This window comes from Sinohyriopsis cumingii, chromosome 5, assembly GCF_028554795.1.
Source record: "Sinohyriopsis cumingii isolate HCF-2022 chromosome 5, ASM2855479v2, whole genome shotgun sequence".
Taxonomy (NCBI): domain Eukaryota; kingdom Metazoa; phylum Mollusca; class Bivalvia; order Unionida; family Unionidae; genus Sinohyriopsis; species Sinohyriopsis cumingii.
Genome location: NC_142965.1, coordinates 64,008,358 through 64,032,486, shown reverse-complemented (window position 1 = coordinate 64,032,486; position 24,129 = coordinate 64,008,358). Strand labels below are relative to the sequence as shown.

At 33.7% G+C, this 24,129-nt stretch overlaps 1 protein-coding gene across 2 annotated transcripts in view; it reads left to right on the top strand.

Annotated features, from left to right (window-relative positions):
* The window catches only part of LOC149799319 (neuroligin-4, X-linked-like), a 417,548-nt gene that overhangs the window by 94,821 nt on the left and 298,598 nt on the right, over positions 1-24,129 (top strand). The gene's annotated exons all lie outside the window — the stretch shown is intronic.

The window sequence follows — 24,129 nt, the reverse complement described above, 5'->3', positions numbered from 1 at the left end:
AGTTCCTTGTTTGGTGCGAATAACAGTTTAGGGCGGAAGTGTTGGATATAAACAACGTCATTTGTATTCAGTAATTTTAATAGCAGTAAGAGCAATAGTAGTATCATCTATAGTAGTGGTAGTAGTAGTAGTAGTGGTATAAAAATAATAATACTAGCAGTAATAGCAACAATAGTAGTAGTATCAATAATAGTAATAACATCAGTTGTAGCAACAATAGTAGTAGTAGTAGTAGATCCACAGTGTAATTTGATACAGATCAGTGGCAATAGCAGCAGGTGTCGCAATTATTGTTGTAGCTGTAGTAGCAGAAGTAGTAAATAAATATGCGGTAGAAAATTCAGCAATGCTAATATAAATAGCCAGCATGCTTGTATAACAAAAGTTTGAAAACTTTGTCAATATTTTATCAATTTTATACCCCTGATATTTATTTCTTAACCATGTCACAATTTGACAACTGTTGCTCCTATTGCTGCTACTGCTATACCTGACATGCATACTTTTAACCGTGTAAATTGTTTCTAAATTTTAAACCACCTGATATATGTTATTTTAACGTGTCAAAGGTTGATACATTTTAGAGCACTTGATATGCATTCTTGCATGATCCTTTCACTGAGATTATTAGTTAGTTTTAGAAGGGATGTGATAAAAAAATTCAATGATAGTATTTTAGTGGGTATTCTTACAAGAGTGCAAAATGACCGATATTTGTATTTAAAGCATGTTTGCCCTACAATAATAAGCATGCAATCCAGTGTGACATTCGAATTTGCCTTAGACTGTATGGTCATCTCGAGGTATTTTGCTCTAAATTCGCTTTCAACACGGTCTAAAACAACAACCCAACGAATTGAAAATGATAAATACAAACCTTGACAATAAGAGAGCTCGAGTACTTTAAACAGGCTAACAAATGTCTACTTCAGTTTGAAGTACAATTGGTGGCAGACAAAGTAAGACAGGGAAATATCTTACATACTGGTCATTTTTGCAAATCATTGTGCGAAATTGTAGTCAAGACATTGTTATGTCTGGTAGTAAGACCGGCGATAAACTGGTAAATTTATAACTCTGTACCAATTGTATCCACAGCAATTTCTCATTTGCCACGTGCGAAATTCATTGTAGAAGTAAGCTTCTCTTAAATTTCATTCTGAGAAGAATTGTATTCGTTCACGTCCTGTGTTGTTCATTACGCCAACTGGAGTGGTCAATATTATCTTTCTGTTGAAAATAATAATCTTCATAAAACTGGAAATTTTGATTTGGAAATTGTATTAGTTTTTATTATGTATGTTAATTCAAACCTGCTAACACTTGCTTCACATTGAAAAGAAACTTCATTCAGGGCTCACTAATTATCCACTTGGCACGCTAAACCATAACAGCCTCCCCACCCACCCGCATTGGTCATTTAAGGAACATTTTTCTGTGACAAGTTACAAAATCCTAGGCTAGCAATCTGAATCTCAACGATACTAATCTAAAAGGTTTATGAACGTTCATCTGTATTATATATACCAATTAACTTTTTTCATAAAGTCATCGTAAATTAAATCAGAGTGTGCAGATTTTAATGGATTAGGTACTGCAAACAGATAAAACCCACACTTTGTATCAGTCACATCATCATTATTTCTCTTATTATATCATAAAGTGCGGGGAAAGACTCTACATTTGTATTTTTTGTGCATATCTAAGGATTTAAGAATTGAAGACATTATGAACATTAATTGTAGCAAAACAGATAGAATTTTGAGAAAAATGAATTATGAAAATTAAGGCAACAACCTTCTTGTCGGAAATAATTTACAATGGCTGAATTATAACCACATTAATATATTTCATACAAGCTGTATGAATCAACGCTCAGATTTGTTACCAAACACATTCGTAGGTAGAGATATGCAAGATGGCCTGAAACAATTGAAGGAATTCTGTTCATGAAAGCTGACAGAGACGTGTCAAGTGATTTGCATAATGAAATACATATAATCAACAACAGCACAGTTCCATCATATTCCTTATCAGATTAACCAAGTGTATTGAACCACACTGGTATTCACGAAGAAGAATGTACCTCTGGATCTTGATGTCAGTGAAGTGCGAAGAGAAAGCAAATGGGAAAAATGTTTTCAATTTGGATATAATTTAAAATCTTTTCGACTCTGAAAGAAATAATAACTTTAAAAGTTCATACTGTTTATTGAATTCCTTTCGGTGATTTGAAGATACAGAACCTGTTCGACGCTAATAATTCCTGCTGTCAAAATAGAACCTACCTTAAAAGTGACGGACATGTTCGTAATAACTGGAATTTTCCTGTAATTCACGATGCTCATTTTGTTCACTCAGCTTTAATACATTGATAGAAATGAGATTATGTCTTTAGTCTTGTTAATATTATTGCAGGGCTGAAAATAATGGCATTCGGAGCAAAACAAAAGAATGTGAAAATATAGGTCCATTGCTGAAGGCAGTAAATTGATATAAACGATGCATTGGAAAAACGGGTCAGTTGCTTTAAGAATTGCATGTCTAAAAGGGGTACGTTGCTTTAAGGGTTGCATATCTAAAAGGGTACGGTGCTTTAAGGATTGCATATCTAAACTGGGTACGTTGCTTTAAGGATTACATATCTAAAAGGGGTACGTTGCTTTAAGGATTGCATTGCTGTAAGTTAGAACATTACTGAAAACAAGAAAGGTCTGTAAAGCATAGAATCTGGCTGCCAATTTTATTTCCATTGTTTAAAACTAATGTCCGTATGATATACAAACTATTGGTTTAAATTAAGAATAGTCACTGAGGGCATATAGAGTTAATGCTTTTTTTTCTTTCTTGAATTTTGCACTTTTGAAAGTTCAAGCTTTAAACTAATGGCAATCCCAGAATACATATCTATGTTCCTGTCTTGAATATCAATACATATTTTCACTGATGAAAATTTAATATCGCTATGCCAAAAGATATGTCCCAGTGCTGGAAAATCGGGAGAATCATTATACAATGGCATGTGTATTTTGGTGCACGCTTTTGCTGCGTTTAATGTTCATATGAATTAATACAGACAGACGATATTTTACATTTAATCTTCCTTTGCATTAATTTTTATTCATCACCACTAATATTACAGAATTAGTTGTCCTCTTTAATTGAAGGGTCCATTAGCTATCGCATTGTTTCTAGTGCCGAAGCAATTTGAGTGAATTTAATCAATCAAACAGCGATTCGTTTTTTTTTATTTTTACATTAAAGAAAATAATTAGTAAGTCAACAATCGACAAGTATGATATAATAATATATAAATTTAAATTTAGTCTGATTTCGTACGTTCTACCCTTAAACGTTTTAGTGGAATTATAGTATTAAATATAAAAGGAACTACAATGGAATAAAGTGATAGTTGGAAAGATTAATTATACTAAATGTTGAATTAACATTTTATCAATACTGAGAATATAACAAATGTATAATGTAAAAAGAAAATTGGAAGAAAACAGCGAAACAGTTACCACATAAAGATAACCATCGATATTATCATTGTCGTTATCACTTGACTTATCGTTTCAACATAAGGACTGATAGGTTATCGATGTTATGAAAATGAAGGCTGGCTATATATGCCCGCTCCATTCACTTCAGTGCTTTGAACATGCTGATAGTGTGCATTTAAATATAATATATACACTTTCAAAATGTCAATAGGTAGATTTCAAAAGGTGTATGGCTCACGGGCACACTAAGACCATTACGTCATTTTGGTTAGGTCATAATTCTCTCCCTGTATTGTACGTTGAGTGAAGATGCTTTGATAATGGCTACCTTATCATAACGTAATGATGAGTTTATATATCAATTGGATTTAACTTTAGGTTTATGAGGTTTACACAATATTGGGCCAAACACTTTCAAAGGCTTTCTCGATTCATTAATGAATACTCCAAGTAGAGAATATATTTCTTTTACTGCACTGCCCTTGTCTTGAAGCGACATTATAGTTTTAGCACTGCATGATTTAGTCTATTGTAAACTCTTGAGAAAAGTAATTTCCTGAGAGAGAGACAGCAACCGGTTGATCTTACAAACTTGGAACTCATGGCATGCATTGGGCAGTCTACTTCTTGTGTAACTTTAGATGAATTATATAGTTAATATGCGACCAATAGCAACCATTATATGTGTCTCTCCCCCCCCCCCCCCACACACACACCAAGAGTTCTGAAACGCCATATGTTATGTATGCAAGCCTCGTGACATTCAGTGCATTTATTGCGTCAATCTATTCTTATAGATCGAACGAAATAAATCGAATTATTTATTTCGTGTCTTTAGCTAAATGAAATATTGCATTGTGTAAGCTCATATTTAAGGTAATTTATGAACAGAAAATCAGTGAACAAAATGCAAATAAACAGGGACAAAATGTAAGCCTTGTAGTAAACACATTCAATTTTGGATCTTTATGTTAGACATGGTAGTTAAAGACATCTAGCCTGTATGACACAGTACGTTAGACATGGTAGCCTGTGTGACACAGTACGTTAGACATGGTAGCCTGTATGACACCGTACGTTAGACATGGTAGCCTGTATGACACAGTACGTTAGACATGGTAGCCTGTATGACACAGTACGTTAGACATGGTAGCCTGTGTGACACAGTACGTTAGACATGGTAGCCTGTGTGACACAGTACGTTAGACATGGTAGCCTGTATGACACAGTACGTTAGACATGGTAGCCTGTGTGACACAGTATGTTAGACATGGTAGTTAAAGACATCTAGCCTGTAAAATGTGTGACACGGTGCGTTACATATGGTAGTTAACATTTCAAACCTGTGTGACACAGTACGTATACACGATAGTTAACACTTCTAACATGTGCGACACAGTACGTTAGGCATGGAATATAACATTTGTTACTAGAGTTATTTACGGTACGCAAATAGATGACGCTTCCTGCGAGAGTTTGATACAATACGATAGGCAAAAAAAACCAAAAAACTTGAAACAAACTCAAACCAAAAACACGAATTCGTTGTTTTTATATAAACTCATCAACCATCGTTTGATAGCCGTTGACCAAGTATTTATGGGTTTTATACTTACTGTGTATAGGTTAAGTTGAGTCAATACATAACCATTCTATCCTTCTGACATAAGTTTTGAATTTATTTTTGACCAAAGCAGTCCGGATATATCAGTCGATTCCGTTTAACGTGGATGTAAAATGTACTGGGCAGGGTGAACAAGTTACGCTGCTATCTATTGATTGGCTCTCATATTGATTTCATTTACTTCAATTTAGTTAGACAAGATCTAAAAGAAGCCGTAATCTTCAAAAGCATTCACTTTAGTTTGACATTAGTTTAGTTTAGTGTATTTGTTATGTTGCTCCCCATATAACGACCTTCGTATCAGAAATATCAGAAAGGTTCACGCAGTAAATTTACGTTACATTACAATTTCTGACCATTTTAAATAGCAAACACTCTTCTAAGTCTCCGTTTTGTACTTCCTCACACACCTCCGCACAGACACGTACACATATACACATATCTATTAAAGCATCGATGAGGAACTTACCTATAACATCCATAAGGCATGTCATGTCATATTTATCGATACCATCGATACGATCATAAGGCATGTCATGTTTACCGATACTACTACTACTACCACTACTACCACTACTACTACCTGCTACTGCTACTACTACTACAACTACTACTACTACTAATAATAATAATAAACAACTATCTTTAACGAGGATAACACATTATATATATAACATAAAATAAAAATGCAAGACCATTCACAGAACCAGGTATCGTCGTACACACATTTCATTCATATTTAACATGAATGACTATGTGTGACTATTCTGAAAAGCATATAAAAATGAACAATATTCAATACACAGGTATATATATATATATATATATATATATATATATATATATATATATATATATATATATATATATATATATATATATATATATGAATATGATGATAAAGTTTTCTATTCAGAGCTTTTAAATTGTCGTTCCAGCTGGTCGAGAAAGAATTTCTTTAATGATATTTTAAAAGAAGCAAAGGAGGTTGAATTACGTGTCGTCATTGGTAAGGAATTCTATTCATTATGTGCTGTTACAGTCAATTAGCTGCTGTAATGATTGTTTTTAGACATCGATCGGAGATGACGCTCAGTATTTGATGATCTTAGTTCAATTATATTTGAGATACTATCTAGAGAAAGACCGTTTAAAAGCTTGTGTGTCATGATTCCTTTAAAATAAAGAATACGTTTTTGTATAGGTAGCCATTGTAGACGCGAAAACAAAACATTCGAGGGAGTCATAACTGAATGATTTAGTATTATTCGGACTGCCCTTTTCTTGAGTTTATCAATTCTGGACAGATTATGATTGGATGTGTTTCCCATATGGTACAGCCGTAATCTATCAGTCGTAGTATATAACCCGAAAAATAAAGTTCACGTGATTGGGGAGGTAGAAATTTCGAAAACAATTTTAACCGAGTCATTCTTTTGACTACCATTGCTCATAGGTGATCGATATGTTCATCTAAACTGAGGTGTTGATCAATGCAGATATCAAGTTTTTTATTTTTTTTTTACAATATATACGTTTACGCCATTTTGAGTTAGAAGTAAATCCATGTTGGTAGATAGGCATTGCCTTGTTCCGATTGTCATACATTTCGTTTTAGAGATGTTAATATGCATTTCATTTTGATGACACCAAATGATATATTGTTGAGCTCGATTTTGAAGATTATTTCGAATGGAGTCTAGAGATTTACCAGACAAATGCAATGTAAAATCGTCAGGGAAAAGATCTGTGTTAGAGTGCGCTGGATACAACGCTATGGCATTGATAAATAATAGAAAAAGAAGAGGCCCTAATATAGATCCTTGAGGAACACCACTTAAGATATGACTTGGTTCGGACATATATTTACCCGTGCAAACAACCTGGTGTCTGTCTGTGAAATACGACGTGAACGAGGCAACTGAGCTTGGAGAAAACTTGTAGGCTGAAAGTGTTCTAATGAGCATCGAATGGTCAACTAAATCGATTTTTTTAAATCAATAAAGATTGCACCAGTAATTTCGCCTGATTCTACTGCTAGTAGCCATTGGTCTATAAGTTTTGTCAGTGCTGTTTGACATGAAGGATGCTATCGAAAACCTGATTGTAGTCTATGGAGGAGTTGGTACTTGTCAAGATAACTGAATACATGCTTGCTGACATGTTTTTCAATAACTGTTGAAAGTACGGATATAACAGATATGGGTCGATAGATGGATGGGTCATTCTTTTCATTTCCCTTATAAATTGCCAATACTTTTGCTAACCTCATTTACTCCAGGAATTGACAGAAAGTGATACTACAGTTAATTATTTTTTTCAACAACTTTGAGTTTGATAAAACCGACATTTTCATAGTTTTGGGGTGAATTCCATCTAGACCAGCTGATTTGTTTGTCAAGTTTATTGAGAATATCAAAAGTGTCATTTATTGTTATTAAGCGATTGTTGAAACGAACATGATCGGGTACCCTTTCATTCACAAATTTAGTAAGTTTATCTAAATTAGGCTCTGTAGGATTAGACCTGTCCATCGTTTGTGAAATATTAGTAAAATAATGGTTCAGTTGGTTTGGAATATCGAGCTCATCAGTATAACTAGTGCCATCAACTAATATTTCGCATGGACCTAGAGGTGCAGGTTTCGTTGAAGTTAGATTTCGGACGTGATTCCGGATGGATCTGTTATCGGAGTTTGATGTGATGGCTTCTTTAAAAATGGAGCGTTTGCGCTTTACAATGATTGATTTGACTTTGTTCCGCCACATACGATAGTTTGAAAAGTCTTTATATTCATGATAGTAGTTTCGTTTTCATTGTGCCTCTGCGATTTCATTAGTATACCATTCTGGTTGTTTTGATATTTTAATTATTTTGATGCGTATGGGGGTATGTTTTTCTAGGATAGGAAGAAAACAGTGGTTCAATATAGACAAATCATAATCTGGGTCTATGTTAGGGAAATGTATTGTGTTAATGTTTTGTGATAGTTATGTGAGACATTCATTTTCAGCAAAGTGTTTGAAACATCTGTATTGCTTGTAGGAGTGTAATTTGGTTTTATTTGCGCTCTATTGTTTAGGAGGTGCACATATAGGATAGTGATCACTAGAAACGTTTCGCATAGTCCAATTACTGCAAAGCTGGGTTCATTTTGTATAGTATGTCTTAGTTCATCGCTCTTTGGTAAGATGTGTCTTTCATACCAAAGGATGTAAAGTTTATATTTTTCTCAGTCGTTGTAGGAATGAAAACATTTATTAGTTATTCCTGATTCCGATGGAGAGACCTCATAACTTTGTAATGTACAATCAGAATTAGTACTTACCATTGATACAATCGATAAAGCATGTCATGCTTACCGATATCATTGATACGATCGATAAGGCATATCATGCTTACCGATATAATTGATAGATCTATAAGGCATGTCATGCTTACCGATATCATTGATACGATCGATAAGGCATGTCATGCTTACCGATATCATTGATAGATCTATAAGGCATGTCATGCTTACCGATAACATTTTGTGGTAAAAAAATATTCGTTATAAACTGCATAGCTGTTGCATGCGCTGCAAACGGAACGACATCTGTAAAACCCTAAAGTAAGAAGAAATCACGTTTTCCACGCCTCGTTGATTACTTTTTGCTTTCTGATTGCAATTTTGTTTACACATCTTCTTTGATCTGGGAATGGAAAAACGATAAAATGATAACATTAAGAATGATATAAATTTAGAGCTGCCATATGAGAAACCACTTGAATCTTGGCGGAAAGCCACGCGCAGTGCAAATAAAATGAAACATTTAGAGGTTATTTTTTCAGGAAGATTAAAACACAAAGTTAATTTCAAGGCAATATGCTTCATTTTAATGTATTTAACCAACAATGCCAACATTCGTGCGTTGGAAAGTCATTAATAAACAATTCTTTAGTATTCTGTGTAAAGATTGATTATATAAGAAAGTAAAATAATGATGATCAGGATGGTACAGGGTGAATAAAAAAACACTGTAGGTGGCAATTTATCTCAAGCATTGCTATTTAGGATGCACATAATAAAAGAGTATTGTGTGCATCATGAACAGGTACTCGTTTATCATGGGGAATTAATTAGAAAGAATAAAACATTATCCTATGTGGTAGATACGTTTAGATAGATGAATATAACATGTTATGCATTTTACCGTACCATTGGGTTGGAGGCTGACACATTTATGTTGAGATTTTGATGTATTTCACTGCATCATTATTTTTACTTACACGAAATTTGTATTTTTGTATGATTTTCCACCACACATATTTGTCAATGTTATTGCCGTTGGCAATATGAACAATGTCTTCTGCAATAAGTTCGTGCTAAAATCAATATATTTTATTAGACGGATGAATATTTTCAGTTTAATTGGGTTATTTTAGAAAGAAAGATAAAACCCATAGTTTCGCCAGTATGTCGAGCCGTAATGGTGTTCACTTCAAATACTGGATCATTTTCGAGGCACACCTAAAACATGGTTATTAAATTTATAATATTCAACAGTGTGTAAATAACTTATGTTGATGAGTGTAGTCCATAAATGCGATACGGTCACGATATCAACAAGAACTCTGTGGTTTAGAGCTCTTTTCAGCCATTAATATTAGATTTACATGAAGTCATCACAAAGTGTTAAGCGAAGGACAATGCATAATTTCAAACCAAGGTGTTGTTTTGTTACTTTCTCTAATGATGAATACGTTTTAATCCTACTTCATTTCCATCTTAGGTATTTCTCGACTCTCTAGGCCGGTGAACAAATTCATTTCTCCTTGTTAATCGCATGGAGACAAAGCGAAAACTTTATCATATTACGACTATACAGTATTAAACTAAGTAATACAAAAGAAATATCATCAAATTTGGCAACATAGAACAAATGATTTAATACTCTAAGAAACAACAGTTAAAATTTAAGCCAAATTTAAAGCATTCTGAGCTACATCCAAAATTATCCTTAAAGTTCTATCACAAGTCCCAAAATAATATTGTTTCCGGATGGATTTCAGATCCTGAATGTGCTGATGTAATTGTATCCTTGAGAATTCTGAAGTGCCAACAGTTCTGATGTATCTCATTGTGCAAAACCCGTTTGAATGCATTCACAATAATCCTGACATGTTGCCTTTGTCCAGTCATATCAGCACTTTCCAATTCCATTAGTTTAAATAAAAAGTTCATCAGAGACGGCGTGATATTACATAAGCGAAAATCCTATATTCCCGTCTTTTCATGGATTTTAGCCCTTATTGTGAGAGAGAAGGTGAGCGGCCTCAGAATATGATTATATTTAATTAATAATAATCGATTTTTAGAACCTTATAGCAGGTTTATGAAACAATAACACCAACAAAGCCTTAAATACATTACATATGTGTGCCCCGTCACCAAGACATCTACCTTACTGTGTCGACCGGCAATTGCAACTTTGTATCATTGATTATATAAACACTTTAGATAGGTCCCAAGGGAAGTGTAAACATACCGTTATGAAGAATGATATTGTAGGTTACTTGGTACAATTTCAGTCTCCAGGATTATTGTCCAGCCCAATTTATTTTCTCTCTCACTCCAGATTTCTGCATATTTTGTCACTTGTGCATGAGAAAGGCATGGAAAACGAGAAAATAAGGGACTGAGATTAAATTGTGTATTATGTTAAATTCATTTAGAAAACGGGGATTATTATTATTTTTTATCGTTATTTTCATATGTCATTAATGATTAATGAGTGGAAATTCATCATTGATCTATGGGAATAGACCCAACAGCACACATCTGCAAGAATGTTTATGTCTGCGTATTATTGCGCCATGGGCGGATCACAATTTGATATACTAATAGCATTGGTATATCAAATTGCTTTATACCAACACTTTTAAAGACATGTTATTTTTAATGTATGCTCTTATATATATAAGTGTGTGTGTGTGTGCGTGTGTGTGTGTGTGTACAGGTACTTACACCCCCTGACCTATGCCGCAACACATCCGACCTGCCTCAAACATCCATTGGGTAAATCTACGCCAAACCTGTCAACATCTACGTTATTAAGACTGGTATTAAAAGTTGTAGACACCAATTTATAGAACATTGCAATCTATAGTTATGTACCAAAAGCAACGATACATTCTAGATATAAATAAGAATGAAACTATTCAGAACAAAACTACATGTATAAAAATACATGATGTTAGAAAGGCTGATATGACATGACATTTGTTCTTGTATATGCTGCTGAAAAGGCGGTTATGACAGGTAATATGCCCTTTTGCTTTTATACATGATGTTGTGAATACATATGTGATATATTCTATACCATTCTGCATTTATACATGCTTCTTTATTATATGTGAGGAAAGACGGTCTTCGTTCTACAGATATAGACCTAAAAAGTGACATCTGGTTCGAGTATTCATGTGCGAACACATTTTCATGCTGGTAGCTCATGTTTAGGGGTGGGGTGTTTTAGGGATAGTCTATAGTTGCTTATAAGACGAGTCGAACTGCACAGCTCCAGATCTACAGTCGCATAATTGACTGTCAGTTCTGGGTCTGTGCACTTTTTTAAGATTAAACAGAAAAACCGTTATCATATAGTGTGATCTGCAGGCACGTTATGCAACGGCAGATCAAGATCTTTGTTGTGTGCAGAGTTACTCGACCCACGAACAAGTATATGCTGTAAAGTAAATGAGATGTTTAGGAATAACCTTAAAGTTTAATGGTCACGAATGTTGTAGGATGTTTAAAGTTATATGTGCAAATGCTTATCACTAGTTGGTAGTGCTCTTAGAACTTGATAATAACCTAAAACCACTCTGAGAAACTGAGTACATTTTTTTCGAATCGATATTTCATATGGATGTAATTCGGATGTTTGCTTTAGCTAGACTGTATTCCTTGATTGCCTTCCAGACAGGGCCATTATACTGGGAATTATATCCCTAAATTAAACATTCGCTCCTCCAATTTGAACAATTAAACGAAATCATTTTGGTGATTTGAATTCAATTATTGCGAAGAACTTGTTTCAGAGTTGAAATCCCTGTGGCAACCATTACATCTGCTTGCAAAATCGAAAACAAGCAAGCTATTTCCAGTTTACAATAATTTTACATGTATCAGCTGGTTAGGAAGTAAGTAGCAAGTTTTGAATCAGCGAAAAACGTGATCAGACTAGACGTCCATTACTACTGATAACATTACAAAAAATGTGACAAATAAATATCCGCACATTTGCATAATTAAATAACTTCATCGATCCCGGTTTGCTTACATTGGAAGGTACATTTGCTATTTTCTACCATTGTGTTTTTCAATGATATATTAATTGTTTTTTCGTCAACCCTTTATTAGTATTATCATGAAATATTTTTGGTCATTAATTAAACGTTTTTGCTCCTGTTATTATGAATACTAATAATACTACTACTAATAATAATATTAATAATAATGAAAATAAATATCAGCATTGTTTCTTTTAATTACAAGTTGTCACCAAAACTCCAGGGAGTTTTACTACCTAATCTAAATAAATTTTGTTATTGGTTCCTAGCATATAATTTGTTGTCGCCATTTTTAAGCACATGATAGGCTATACATGGCGGCCAGTATCAATGGTGGAAGAAGAGCCCTGAAAAGCGTGGGAAAGAACCACCAACCCAAGATGACCTACTGGCAAGCTTTCTCACGTACCCGCATTGGCCGAGTCCGAGACTCGAACCCACGTAGACAGGTGAGCGCTTCAGACCACTCGCTCACTTCGTGCCCCTATAAGATATGAAAGAATACTACTACGACTGATAATAATAATAATAATAATAATAATAATAATAATAATAATAATAATAATAATTTTAGAAGACCTCCTTAAACGGGTGATACTATGATATAAAAATTAATTATTAATCTCAGAACAATATCGCATTGAACAACAAAGCCTTTGATTGCAGATATTTAGAGAGATATAATATCCCTATTGTATTCGATTGTAACTTGTAGCCTGTGGTGTATTTGAAATAAGTGTGAAATAAACTAAAAACTGTCATATCTTAATTGGAATTAAAGCGTAATAACACATAAGGATCTGCTGCTGAAGTTGCAATTTAGCTTTAAATTCGGAAATGTTTTAAACAATAAATGTTAATTGACTCAATACGTATTTGATGTCACCATATTTTATGTCAGAATATTAGCTCAAGACACCATAGCCGAATATCGCTTATATCTCCAGACAACGCGCATATACGTAAATTAGCTTTCTTCATTTAAATTAGGAATTGCTTTATATTCCTGCATGCACTTTTCACACTAGTGCCTAATGTGTATTAAAACCAAAAACGTCAAATCATTTAATCATAAAAAATGGGATATGTTATTAAATGGAACCGTACAGAACTAAACAATGACCACTTTATTATTATTTGCCGCTTCTTCCATGGTGATAAATGCATAGAATACTTGACATATTGGCAGTACACCATAGCACAGTCTAGTTTGTGCAACAAAGGGGAAGCTGATGTGACTGTTTCATACAAAAAGTAAAGTAGGACGTTTGTAATGTTGTCCCAGACAGATCATTCATTCTTGGTATCTCGAACTTGCGATTACTTCATCAAAGCTCATAAAGAACATGCTGATTTATATTCTGCACTAAAGCTAATTTCCACACAGTCGAGTAGGGCATCATCCTTTGCAAAACATTTCATTGTCATAGGCCGTAGGGGTGAGCAGGTCAAAAGTATAGCACTGTATCAGTTTTTCTCACAAAGTGTTGCAGTAAATTAATCACAATGACAGGACAACATGGCCGATTTGTACAGCTATTCTGCATCTTCCTTTGTCTCATATAACTGAAACTGACACGCATTTGTTTGATGATGTCGTTTTCAAGTTTGTAATTTGGTGAAGCATTTTGCTTTGAGAGGAATGGAAGGGTAGACCTCTTAGACCGTGTTATATCAAGTTCATTGTAATGCAATACTTTATGTGGAATTCTCAAATGAAGTTTGTTTAACGTATTATCTACTTTAGTGTTTTAAATCGGTTTAATAGCTTGTTTATATAACTAACTAATAATGCATTGTAGGTCTGTTGTAGTAGGACTAGGATTATTACTTGTACTATCGTGGATAGCCTCATCATCAGATTGAACAAGATAAGACAGGACAGGACCATTTGCTTCGCATATGAAGATGAAGCAACATAAACCTTCAAACATGAATTAAAAGTAGTACTTCAAATGGAACATACAATAATGTAACTGAAAAACAGCTGAACCGAGAACGCGTTGGATAGAACGGATATTCAGAGCAAATCAGGAAGGGTTATGAAACGTTAGTAAATGCTTCATGGCCTAAAATGTCAACATCTTTGTCATATTACGACTATATGGTCATAAACTAAGTAATCGAAAGAAACAAAACCAGCAAGTCTTGTAAAACGTATCAAACAATTTAAATATCGGTTTAATAAAATGAAAATGCAGGAGAAACACACAGTATTATAAAGTGAATCCAAATTAAACCTGAATGAGTTATATTAAAGTACAAAAGAATGAAAAGTACTGTATAAACTTCAGAACAAGAAATATACTGTTCCGCCAAGAGGTGGCAAAACGGCGTTGTCCAGGTCCTCTTTCAATAATTCACCTTAGTTCCAGAATATTATAGTCCATAAACGAGCAATGCATATTTCCTCTGAATCGTCTGAACGAATGTTTATCCTCTCAATAATACAGAAAACACGTCTGCAGACTTAATGTTACAAATGGAACACAAGAAATAAGAATGACTCCAAAATACCAATGGATCTGTTTTCTCAGTTCTCTCCTTATACACACCTTCTATTACGACTATATTTCAAATCATACTCCCTGCGGGGGGTCTCGGGTTCGAACTCCGGAGGAGTCATACCTAAGAATTTTTTTTATAAAGAAAATGATACAAAAACAGCTCCCTCTCTAGGCACTCAGCAATAAGAGGTTAGTTTTATAACTGTTCGGCCTGGTGTCACGATAATGTACATGTGTGGGATATCATGCTATATACCTGCGTCATGATGCCCCAGTGCTAGACATCACTATAAACTACAACAGCACTACATCGTAGCAATATGACTGAAAAAGTGTTCAAGCAACGATAAAAATCCAAATCACACGCACGCACAGCATACTCACACGTGACAGATAATACTACTCAATAAATATTTCGAAATGCATATTCATATCGCCTTCACCATACAATGGAAAATTACTCATTTGTCAATTTGTCTTATTATTCAGATTATTATTAATAATTATCAACACATGCTTAAGCATCCGTTTGTAGATCCTATTTAATAGTACGCTGTTAACATTCCTTAAACAGGCCATAATCCCGCAGGCAAAATCTAACTGCAGATAATCACTACAATCTACAGCCATTAATAAAAATTACAACAACGTTTGTGAAATCATTTACCACGTGTTTCAAAACATATAGAGACACATAATGGTCAGTGTTGAATCGCAGAGTACATTTCTCCCGATTGATAGTTTGAATTGCTGTTAGCCTTGAAAGACTATGCTACTTATCACTAACTGGAATTAGAAACTCTGTGGGTTTTGTCGTTGGATTGTATTACTCAGGCCGTTAGACTGACCAAATTCTTGCATGCTAATTGTTCTAAGGAATATACATAAAACAAAAGAAATAACAGAAAGAGATAAAATTGAAAAAGAAATTAATATTGACGTAGATAAAAGGAAAACTGAAAGAATGAATTTATATACTTAAATCTGAAATGTAAAAAAGTATAATAAGAAACGTACAGATGAGGCTATTTAAAAATAATAAATATAATCAAAGTGATCCTTTTGTAGAATGTAATGATAGAGAAATTTAAATATTTAAAACCAAATACAACAGCGGAAGTAGAGGAAACAACTTTAACATGAAGTGAAAGAATAAATGCAGCTTATTCAGAAACAGCGAAACAAATTAACTAAAATAAACGTACATAATGAAATATGTATCAACTGATGAAATTTAGAAAAGGAGGAATTAATAAAATACAAATTTCAGTTTTTATTTGCTACATGCCAGGGAACTTTACTTGACCGAGAGGTGTCAAACCCTGGCGCGATTCCTGCTAGAAGTCATAAGTTTACCCCAACTTTCCAAAAGACTTCCATACAACTTCAGTTATAAATTAGAAAGCCCGTCGTGTCCGTTCTGTACAAAAAGTTTACTCTAATCAGTGCAAGACCACAGATAACACAACCTGCCAAATATCTATGAACCGCACATCTACATGGTTTCTACTCTTTAGGTTTCTGTGCCGTAGAAACTATACAACTATCCCTAAAAATAGGGAACTATTTTTGAGTACGCCACCCTAGGCCAGTCAAACCATGGTTTCCATGCACATTTCGCCAGTACAACTGCATCACATTTAACATCATGGCGACATAACGGTACCTGCCGAATGCTTTCATATTTATTCCTTTGTGTAATTTGCCGGTTTCCTACCGTAAATACTGCCACTGCAGTCACACCACCAATGTACACCACTATATTTTAATAGGGATTATGGTACGACAGGGGCACTCATTCGGTTTTGACCTGAATTCAATACTAGTAAACCATGACATCATGGAAACTCACTAGCACTTCACACCGTGACGTGCGGTCCTAGTAATTGGCTAATTATTTCGGGCTAAGGAATATTTCCATTGTACCGAATTAAAATAATCAGACAAGTAACCACACAAATCTAAGAATTCCTTAAAACGGTGCGTTAGAACCAAATGCGCATACTCCAATTTTATTACACTATATTATAAAGGTTAAATGAAATTGATGAAGAACTATCCTAAAAGAGTTTTACATGTTTTACGTGTGTCTATTTTGAGGCATTTGTTGAAACAATGTACACGTCTGAAAGTTTTACAATATCTGTTTTTTTAAATTGGTTTACGCGTTTTCAATCATTACATTACCTTAATGTAGTATATCTCTAAGGCGATTCTGGTATTTAGTGATTGAAATGTGGATAATTTTGTATTTAGTGACTGAGGTGTGTATATTCTCTTATGTAGTGATTGACGAGTGTATAGTTTCTGGTATTTATTGATTGACGAGTGTCCTTTATAGAATCATGTAAGTTCAAATGTGACTTTGGGAGACGAAAAAGCAAACAAGCAAACAAACAAAAACCCCACTAAACCAAATATACCAGTTCATTTGTCTTTATTGTTTGTTAGGTCATAGGTTGACTGTAAAGGCCTCGGTTTCTACGTTAACTATATCTTCGTTGTCCGGAAGGCAAATATCCAAATTAACGTTTGCGTCTAAAACTGTGCCAGAGAATGCAGTCACGACATAGGAAGTTACAGCAATTGCTTTCCCTGCAAACAGCGTTCTTTTCAACCTCACAGCAGAGGCATCGAAATGCCAGAGAGTGGATAATGAGTTTTGGGAATGGATATCAGTTTTGTTCTCAGAAGGCACTATTAAATGGCATCCATGTCAACCTACCAATGTGGCTGGCATATATTCTCATGTGCATTTCGCTTCGAAATAGTGAGAATGATGACATGAAAAGAAAACAAAACAAGCATGGAATATACAGCGGTGGAAGTTACAAGCTTGAGTTAGTTCGAAATATCGTTATTTTGTAATGGTGGGAATATTATACTTTTGGGTTCTAATTTCTTGATTTGAACAATCTATTTCAGCTATAATAGTGTACTTTTTATCATATATACATGTTATATGTGGACGCACCTGTTAGCACATATATTATTCAGAGAAAACGAACACCTTCCACGAGTTCTTCTTATGTGTCATGCTTCTGTTATAAGCAAAAGATGCTTTTGTTGCGATAGGAAGTATAAAAAAAACTAAAATTGGACACGAACAATAGACCTTTCTTGCTACATCTTCTTTTAGACAGCAACTAAGATTGTATGAGCACAAACATAATTATCTAATTCCGTTGTAAGATCTTTTTGTGAATCATTTGTTGAATTCATAAATGTTACTTCCATTAATGAATTATGGTTTTTCCATGTATGTAATCTATTTTGAATTTAATACATTGCTTCTGATACATAATGGCAAAGTAATCTAACTTGTGACCTCCTAGCGCTAAAATATTTGCTGAGCGTTCAAAATGATTTGCATTATACAATCAGGCAAGGACTATAAACTGCTACAATGACTTGGACGTGACAAATCGTATCTAAATTTAGATTTAAATTGGAACATTCTTAACTAACCATTGTAGGTTGAGAAGAAATTTGATTTAATAAATTTGCAAGATTTCGCGCTAATCAGTTCAAACCTTCTCTGCCTTGATTTTTAAATTATAAGGGAATGATGAGGTTCAACTGAAAGTATATCTATTATATTTACTTTATTTACTTGAAAGTGTAAAATCGACCTTGGACAATATTTCAGTTATTTATGTTCTTACATTTGTGAAGATTACTCTGATACTATTATGTAAATTTTATCTCAATACATTATGATATCTAGCCAGGCTTATGATAATAATTATGCAATATTATAACAATTTCATTGATTTCTTGTTTTACACGGTTCTTAAAACCTATTATGTAAACAACCAAAGCTTAAGATAATGAAATGTTTGGTAACTTGGTTTTCAAAGTCATGATTTAAATATATATGCATATTTCTTCCAAGGAAATAAAAGATTAGTTTAGTCATATCAATCATTAGCGAAATCAATGGAGAGTTTTAAGTCATTGTGCACGTTCTGACTAACCACGTGTCAGGGTTTATAGAGTTTAGGATCAACATCTCTAGTACGATAACGATAAGTTATAATATTTTGGCAGAATTGTGTGTCGTTCATAAGTAATAGGAATTTAGCTTAGAGTAATAAAACGCTTACTGAATTAATAAAGTTAACTTTATCTGTCGCCAAGGCAATTCTCAGCCTTGAAATCACATATTCATATTCACACGTACACACCATTCTGAGCCTGATCCATGGATCATATAGAAAACTATTATATGTATGATGTGCCCTTGTAATAAATTTAATGAATGAATTTATATCGAAAACTTCAGACGTATATAGAGTTCTGGACAAACGGACGAACGGAAAACTGCAAATATAACAAAATTATGGTTTATATAGTGGAGATAGTTACTCCATTGATTTTTCGCTGTACAAATGTGTTGAACTTAAGTTGACCAAATACTCTTTCACGATTTGAATTTGTAATGTATTATTTGTCAGCATCACATTTATTCATTCCATAAAATTCAAATAACCTTCAGAAGAATATTTAATCTTGCAAACGATTCAGGCGAGATTTTCTGTTTCGAAGTGGTAGTGGTGGTGGTGGTAATTAAGCAAATATATATTTGACTAGTAGCAAGCATTAACAACGGTTGTCTCCTCTCGTAGTTGTCGAGAAACGTTTTTGTTATTTTCAAATTCTAATATAACGCGAGGATTAGTATTCAAGTACAGATTCCCGTCAATGTAATCTTTGTATAAACGTCTACCTGTTTCGAATCAAAATAATATTGGCTTCGGCTTCTTAAGATTATGGCAATTTAAAGGTAGTTAATTCAGGATGCAAGGAAAATAACTTCAATGTTTTGCTGACCATTATTGTTCAAACGCTGTGCGTTAGAGTGTTTCTAGTTTTGTCTGGAAACCATATTAATGGAATTTCAGTATTGTTTCAGTAAAATGCGAGACACCACATCAAGGGATTAGGACATACAGCAGATGCCTTCTGTGCTAACTGTCCAGACACATTACACGAGATTATAAATCAGGATTTAATATAGATAGAACATAATCCAGTGATATTCAGATCCCAGTAACGACGTAAAACCTATTCTTTGGCTGAGGACAGCTTTCACGGAAGCCATTTTCCGTCATTCTCGTTACTTACGTACATTCATGTGCGTAATGTAAAAGGTGTCTGAATATGTAAGATCGAGGTGTCCCTTGTACCTAGACAAGATTATTACAGATCAGATTATGATATGATGAAGGACTTTTGTTATGTAATTACATTATATAATCTTGATGTGTCCAAGTCATTATAATTTGTAATGCGGACACGTTAGCAGTGGCAGGTGATGTCCTTAAAGTGTTTAGTTACTGTGTTATTTATCTAGGTATATTTTGTTTATTTACTTATATATTTTAATCCTCAGTAACATGTAAATTTATAATTTTGGTTTTAGTAGAATGTGTTTTATATCTCGTTGACTTATTAAATTATTGATTTATTTATTATTGAGGTTGGTATATAGAAATATGCTGTGTATTTTCATACGATGTACCAGCACAAAACAGAAGAATATATTTGATATCTGAAGTAATGTTTCATTTGGCGTTGTATGTGTGCAAGTATACACATTGCCACTGAAGAAAATTGATTTTGTATTGACATCAACTAGTAAAAAAACATTGCCACCACAACAATCCAAGTAATCAATACAATCACTTGATAACAATAATAATAATAATAATAATAATAATAATAATAATAATAATATATTCTATTTAACTTTATATGCATTCAAGTTGTCTTGTTAAACCGATATTTGTGGCAGAGCTGTGGTGTCTAATGTGTGTTGAACTGGAAAATAGAAATGTTAAAGATACGAATGGGATGTGCAATGTTCATTTGAAGACTGTAGCAAGATACTTCGATAACTACATGTTATGGATGCAAGGAGAGAGTGAACAAGGGAGACATTGGATGATACCTGAAATTACAGAAAGGAAAATCTTTTACCAGCTCTTTTAGTTCTCGTTCGGAAGACCTTTAGCTAACATAATTTATCTACGTCATCGTCATGTGTCATCTTAGCGTTACTACCACCACCACCGCCATCATCATCATCATCATCATCATTATCATCTTCATCATCATCATCATCATCGTCATCATCATCATCATCATCATAACATTAACTGTATTCAAATGGTCCTGTTAAACCGACATTTGCGGCAAAGATATGGTCCCTTTACCTTTTATTGAACAAGGAAATAGAAATGTTAAATACTCGAATGGGATGTCCAATGTTCATATGAATGCTATAGCAAAATACCAGGGCTGGAATCAACATTCTTCCTCATTACAGTTTTCCATTTCAAATAGTCAGTTTTACTTTTTCTCCGATAATTACATGTCATGTCTGCAACAAGAGAGTAAACTGGGGAGACAAGTGATGACATCGGTAAAGGTAAAAATAAAATCTCACTTGCCAGTTATTTGATTCACGTTTGGTAGACCATTAACTAAAGTAATATGTCTATGATTGAACATTTATATTTAACTTGAGTAATGATACGCAACTATATGCATTCGACTGAAGCAAAATAAATGTTTGCTATGTTATGAGGTCGAATTGCTCTGCACGAAGAACAAATGTTTGGTATGCAATGAATTCCAATTGTACGAATGCGAAAAAAGGTGTTGGTATTCAAAGAATTCAAATGCTCTGTAATTACAACCATAATTATTGTAGCAAGAAGATATTCGAAACTTTCCAGAGCTGTATCTCCGTGTAATGCTGAAAACCTTTTGTAGGTTACAATAACTCATCTTATTTTTATCGCCCACTGAATATTGTTTCAAATCAGTATAATTCCCACTTTACTTCCTCTCCTAGTGCTTTTAAAATAATTGACGCATGATATGTACTTACGCTGTCATAATGTGAGTGCGGAAAATAGGTAAAGATTAGCTTACTATAGTTAACATTTCAAGCATAAACTGACAAACTCTGACAGGCAACGAAGATACACCACAGCATTTTACAAATGACCCATCAGGAATCGATTGATGCCTATCGTAAAAGTCTCTTAACTTTGGGAAATTGATCATTTTTTGTCTCCGTCGATTCGCAGAAAACTCCAGATTGTAAAGTATATGAAAAAATAAACATTATCGACATCTGTCAAAAGCAGACCCATTGTCTTTCTTCGATCATTGAGATCTGGAATAAATCAAGCAAGGCTGCGTCCTTGCCTCCACGCTCGTCGGCATCTTCTTCACTGTCCTGCTGAAAAACACCTTTGGAACGTCCACAGAAGGGATTTACCTGCACACGCGATCGTACGGCAGAATGTTCAACCTAGCACGACTGAAGGCAAAGAGCAAAGTGCGTGAAGCAACTATCATAGACTTCAAATGTTGCCTGAATGGTTATTATGAGAAACCTTTAAGGTCAACTTTTGCAATTGGAACAAACTACTTCTATTTATCCTTGTAAAGACACAATTCTTAAAATATAACTTTAAAAAATGTAAAAACTTTTCAGGCAAAAGAACCCACATTTACCTTCGCGAAGACAGCATCATAATTATTTCTTTATTGATAGGGACCATTATGTATTTATTCTAATCCGTACAGACTTTATTTGTTATGCAACATTTACAAATCGTATCATTTTTATCATCTTTACAGACCTTATTCCTAGTGTTATCTTTACACATCTAATTCCTTATGTCATCGTTACACGCTTCATTTATCATTTCATCTCGTCTTTACAGACCTTAATCCTTATGTCATCTTGACACATCTGTTATTCACGTTTGCTCTAGTAGTCTAACAGATAGCATCATTATTAGTTATATATGCATGCATGTATGTATGTATGTATGTATGTATGTATGTATGTATGTATGTATGTATGTATGTATGTATGTATGTCTGTATGTATGTACGTATGTATGCTTTATGTTACGTGTTTAGGCTCGAATAAACAGTAAGACAAGAAAGAATGAAAACAACAAGCTTTGAAAATACAATAATTTATTTCCCTAGAAAAATGTTTTAAAAATGAAAAATTATGAACTTATGGTTTTAAGAATCGAATCCAAAAATAATCCAAGAATAATCCACAAATAAAAGTGTTGAAGTCATAGTAACAAAATATTCTTATGATTTAAAGTTCGAGTCCCGACGAAGAATCCAAGATGGAAGACGATGACGTATACTGTAATATGTAATGTTGAAGACTACAGTTCCTTGTAGAAACAAGAAATATCACTCTGATTTTAAAAATCTGAATAAATTGTTATAAGAATAAGAGCTGCCTTTGTTCAAAAATTTCACATGAGCACATGTATTTTCGAGGGATAAAAGAATCAATCTGTTTGAATCCAAGTAACTTCAAATAACTCCAAACATCACAACAAAAAACTTCCAGTGTAAGAGCCCAACTACTGAGAAAGGTTATGTGCTATTCTAAAACGCAAAAGGGGGTCATGTGATTATATTCAAGAACCTCGTCGAAATTATGTACTTGTTAAAGATTACGTACAACCAGTGTAGCCCTGGCAAAAACCAATCATTTTACACTAAGAAATAAATTTAAAAATCAGTTTACTAAAACGAACAGTCAAGGTCAAGCTATTTTCTGGAAAAAGTATCATTTCTAGTGAATAAATCTATATTACAATAACATGTAATGAAAAATATTTTTTTTTAAACTGAGAAACAAACAATTAAATTGAAATGCAAGTATGTATGTATGTATGGATGGATGTGTGTGTGTGTGTGTGTGTGTGTGTGTGACTTTATTTCCTCTTCAGAGGAGGTTTCATTCAGCTAATTTTCATTAAGACTAAAAATAGAAACATAGCTTGACATTAATGGATTTACAGTACACTAAACTTGAAATAATTATATATAAGTAAAGAAAACGCATTATCTAATACACGAGTGAGAGAACTCAATGTAAACGAGATATATAAGCAACATATAATAATAGAGAAAACTAAAGGAATTGGAATTACTTACATTCGACTTAAACGATTTAAATGGATTATCGCATTGGCTTTCACTTAGAACACATGTAAATAATTTATAAGATATAACCGAAATGGGTCCGTTTCCCTAATTTACGGAACAAGCATGCTATCAGATATAGTTTTCAAGTTCATTTGTTTTTCTGTAAGTTGTGTAT